Here is a 5,431-nt window from a genome sequence, read left to right on the forward strand (position 1 = left end):
GGGGTGCTTGGAGCTTGCTCCACCCCTGCCACGGGTTGGCCCAGTATTGCAGTACTTCTGGGATCGGCCCACTCCCTTTATCAATATCAAAAATAGAAAAGTATAGTGTTCTTATGAGGCCTTTTTATATAATAAACTAAAAGAAATTATAGAGGTCAGTCAGTCATACAGCTTTCTGTGTGTGTGTGGAAGTAGAACTCTTACAACACTATCGTTTATTATTCTTAAGGTTTTTTAACGCAAACTGGAGTATTTTACTAGACATAATTATTGATGCAAATAAACTCCGACCTTTATCTCCAGAATATAATTTTATTTCGCTATTACAGCTTGATAATTTGGTTGCTATTAAAACACTTACACGTTCATGCAGTATGTCCATAGAACAAGATTAACTGATCCACACTTTATTAACTAACTTAATGGGCTTGTTTTTGACACAACTGTTTTCCATTGCTTGGGGACATACTTACTAAAGATTGCAAAGGATATTTAAACATTATAGGGAGTATTATGATTCGAAATAAATATATACCAGGCTGTTCACTGCTTTTCTTTCCTCAAGGAAATTATTGAGCTCAGTACTATTAATGAAGCAGCTTACAAAAAAAAAAGAGTTTAGTTGATGATCAGTGTCATTCACACACATATTACTTGTAAGTATTTGCACAGTAATGTTTGTTAATTTTTTTAAAGTCATTGGGTCTTTCTATAAAGCTTGCAAAGTTAAATAACTATTACTAATAATTTTGGCCTTAGTAATTAATTTGTTAACTAGTCCTGTGTTGTTGAAAGCAACTGGCATACAGTTTTTCTTTTAATTCGTTACCTACTTTCTTTTATTAATGTGTTATTCACTATTTCATTAGAGTAGTGCTGCCGTATAGCTTACCACTTCAAAATTTATTGACTTTTATGCATATACTATTTTGAAAGTTTAACACACTCCTCTGATTAAACGAAATTAAATATAGAACCTTTACTGAAACTAATAAACGTTAGTCTTTAAAAGTTCTACTTCCACACACACACACACACACACACACAGGTCACTGTGACATAGCAGATCACTACAAAATATTCCTGACTCAAATCTTTATTTATTGAAATATTATTTTAAGACTTATTATATTCAAGCAAATAAAATATCTTAATTATTTATTGAAAATAAACTATTTGTTAAATATAAATTCATCTTAAGAATATTGCTAGTGAAATCAAGATACCTACCTAGCTTCACAAAAGTAAGAGTGAACACATTTTTGTAAGGTCCAATTCTAGGTCACCAGTAAATAACTGTCAGTTCATGTCCTGTGTTGTACAGTTTGTAAGTAGAAGTAGTGACAAAATAAATGATCAAAAATAATATCTTAACGAATATCAGTCAAGTTTATATGTGTAATGGAACTTTCTTTTCAACAATAACAAAACTTAAATTCTAAAATGAGAAAAAGCTTATTGAAAATAGTGTCTTACAAAATGTCATTATTTGTAGAATGACATAGATATTAAATCAAGTTCTATGAAGTGCTTTAAGCAAAAACAGCATTTTTAAGGGCGTTTGTACTAAGTTTCATGCAATTTAGTTAAGTATTTCTACTGTGAAAAGACAAATTTCGAGGGATATTGGTAATGGTCCAATGGCCTAGAAAGGGTTAAGCAAAATCATAACTTTCCACAAAGGCACAGCAACAATAAAGATGCATATATATTTTTTAATATTTAAATTTTTTAACAAATCTGAGGTACTGCAGGCCTGAAAATAATTTAGAATTGAATGATGAGTTGTGAATGATGATATCGAGTAATAAGTAAAATGATCAGTCAAAGCAATCCCTTCAACTTTATTTTTTTTACTGCTTAACAAATCTGAGGTACTGCAGGCCTGAAAATAATTTAGAATTGAATGATGAGTTGTGAATGATGATATCGAGTAATAAGTAAAATGATCAGTCAAAGCAATCCCTTCAACTTTATTTTTTTACTGCTTAATAAATGCATATCTGAAGTACCTGATCGGTGTGATTTGATTTAAAACACAATTTCTTGATTGATAAAACAAATAGTTGGCTCACACCTTTTTATGATTTCGTTAAGATGAAGAAGTGTTTGTATTATTATAAAAAAACATTAAACTCTTATTTGAAATATCTGAGAATTTGCTATTTCATTTACGCTCATATTTTTCACAACATAAAAGTAATATAATTAGTTTTAGACTACCTCTTAATAACGAGCTTTTACAAAAGGACAGATGTAACTACAGTGTCGTGTCACAATGTTTTACTAAATTAGTAAGAAAGGTTCCTGTTTGAAATTGCTTTACTCATTTTATGAGAAAAAGAAAACTTAGTCATGAATGGTTTGACTAGTAATCTGGGAATTACTGCTTTTCAGCAATCACTTTTTTGTGGACTTAATGTTAATCAAAATAAGTTTTTGAATTTTTCTTCCTTTTTTATATTATCACATTGCTTATCTAAATGCAGAATGCATATATATACACACACACTCACACACTTTCTTGAAATTTTAGTCAACAGAAGTAAACATGTTTCCTTTACAGTTTTTCAATGCAATTGGAAGCCCATAAAACTATACAACTACTTTAGTTTTACAAAACAAATTGAGCTAGATGAGAACTTCATTTGATGTACTAATCATTATTTAATTTCCAATCTCTATAGATATATAGTTTAATAAGAGGGGGGGAAGGACATATTAGAAATATATTGTATATATATTTATTAACTATTTAGCAGGAAACACAAATCTTGCATATGTGGTCGAGTTGAAAAGATAAATAGGTTAGTTGTTACATGCACATAAATAGTACTTAGCTGTGGGTATGACCTTTAATAATTTGTACAAATATTTATAATTATAAGTATGATAATAATATTTTTTAAAACATATACATGATACAAGTACATTATTATATATATATTAATTAACTTTAATTTTAGTTTGATATTGTTTTAATTGGACTATTATTTATTTTTGTATTCCTAATGTTTTTATAGAAACCTATTCATTGTTAATGATTGTGGAATGGCTAATTGCTGACATCTTTTTGAAAGTATGTTCTTAAAAATGTATTCAAAAGTCAGGCTCTCATTATGAATAAAAAAAGAATGTGTATTAGCCTATAAGTTATTCAAGTCCAAAATATCATCCTTCTAGGTAAGAATCCATGTGAAGGTAAAATTACATGTGAAGATGGACGATGTATTCCTGTAGAAATATGCTGTAATCCTTTATTAATCTCAGATTGTCCAAAGAATTATAGTGTTTCAGTTTGTCAAAAGTTTTCCCCAATAGGCAAGCATCCAAGTAGTCTTACTACTTTCTTTTTTCATGAAGAACTGAGTTATTATAAATCTTAATCTTTATTCATGATTATAATGAACCGTTTAGATTATTTTATTTGCAGTTGATTTTATCGTCAACAAATACAAAAGTTTTAAAGATATTGAATGATGTTTTGGATTGTTTCAATTTTCTACTGCCAAATTGCATCAATTTCAGGCACCATCTAGTGCACATAGATAGATTGTTGTTTTTTATTTCTGTCATGAAGTTTGTGATCACTTCTGTTGTTTGAACATGATAACTTGCTAGGTTTCGTTAGGGTAAGCCAATTAATCAAATATATTTTGCTCAGAGAAGTGATTAATAAACATGAAACAATATATAACTATTTATTACTGTTAATTTAAAAAGAACACATAAATACTGGTTTTGCATCTTCCACGATACTCTTCAGTTTCTAGAATAAGTCTCTCTCTCTCTATAACAAGATGTACGTTAAAATAATTTAACTTAGTAACTTAACTTATTGGTTAAACATTAATTGTTTTTTTTTATACACTTCAAGGCTTTTAATGTCAGGGAAGGTAAATAAGATTGAAAATCGTTGTAATTTTCTTGTGATACTCTTCAAAGATAGGTAATTGCTTTATTATAGTCAAAAGTTTCTTTGTAATTAAAATTTGTCCAAACATATTTTAAAAAAAGTATATATCTGTATATAAAATATATATCTGTATCTTTTTATAAGCAAGATTAATTTTTTCTCTGTGGGTAACCAGTTTGATTTCCAATATAAAAGGAAAGTGTCAAGTAAGTGCATACAAAAACTTTATTTTTTTTAAAGGGAAATTCAGAAAAGTGACATTTTTGAAATAGTGTTTAGGAAACCAAATTAGTGACAAATGAGACATCTATCATTCTGCTCAGAATTATATAAGTGGCCTTTGCAATCGTCTAGAACATGCGAAATGAAAACACATTGAAAAGTTAGACCTAAAACTTGGTGAATTGCCACAACAGTGCTGTAGATAATTGGGATGTTTGTGTTTTTCATTTATGCTTATCATTTAATGTGTTCTTAACAGTAACGATACTTCTCTAAAGCTGTACTTTCTGTCAAACTTTTCTTGTGGTTTTTATAAAAATTATTGTCAGTTTCTTGGTTGTGATGATGTCATCTTAGTCATGATAATGCACATGTTGACAATACTTCAGTTATGTGTTAAGATAAGCAGAATCTTTTCTAACCATGCTGTGTTTTTGTATTATTTTACTTTTAGGATATTAGGGTCTTGATTTTCAGAATGATGATTTCCATAAATGTAGGATTTGAATTTCCATTACAGACTATAGACCTTACCCTTATGTTCTTGACAGAAATACACAGAGGCCTATATTATATACAACAGAACTTCTATAAAAGAAATAATTAGCAATATATCAATGGGTTTGTTCTTAATGGTTGTTACTAGAGCATCTATATGTAATTCTCAAACTCTTGAGCATATCTTGTAACATGTTCTACAACTTAATGATTCTTAGGCAGAAAGTTGATTAAAGTGTTGCATTCCTTGGCAGTGTGTGAGTGCATACTGAACTATGTTATACATAAATTAGACTTTTAGAGAAAAAATTCACTTGTAAAAACTATGGTAAGAATTTATTATCTTGGCAACGTTTTGAGCAAATGCTTTTTTTCAATCCAGAAACAAGCCTAACAGTTAATGAAAATTACAGGAACATTTTGAAATGAAACAATACACAAAACAGAATGTAATGCAAGATAGAACTACGAAAAGTAAACAGTATAATAAAACTGGTGATTTAAAAACAGTATTAAAATTATTAGATATACAGAAGAACTTTACATAGCAGAGAGAGAAATAACTTAAGATAATAAATGAAAGGTATTTTTGCGTCAGCGAGGTCACGTGACTAGTGTCACGCCCCCTGCTTTCTGGAAATATCTTGTACCTTCGTGAATTGTCGTGAGATTACTAGATATAGGGTATTCTGGTATATATAAGAGGGTGACAACGTGACGGAATAATAGTGTGTGTGTGTGTAGGTAGTGAGTAATGGAACTGCAGTCAGGAAGTATTGTTGAAGTTAACGTTCG

At 29.4% G+C, this 5,431-nt stretch overlaps 1 long non-coding RNA gene across 1 annotated transcript; it reads left to right on the plus strand.

Annotated features, from left to right (window-relative positions):
- Window positions 1-7: 7 nt before the first annotated feature.
- On the plus strand, window positions 8-5,058 carry LOC111089555. The gene is made up of 2 exons (XR_002613799.1): window positions 8-154; window positions 3,184-5,058. It is a non-coding gene; the product is annotated as an uncharacterized LOC111089555 (long non-coding RNA).
- Window positions 5,059-5,431: the final 373 nt, after the last annotated feature.

Source organism: Limulus polyphemus, unplaced genomic scaffold (assembly GCF_000517525.1).
Source record: "Limulus polyphemus unplaced genomic scaffold, Limulus_polyphemus-2.1.2 Scaffold6604, whole genome shotgun sequence".
Lineage (NCBI taxonomy): Eukaryota > Metazoa > Arthropoda > Merostomata > Xiphosura > Limulidae > Limulus > Limulus polyphemus.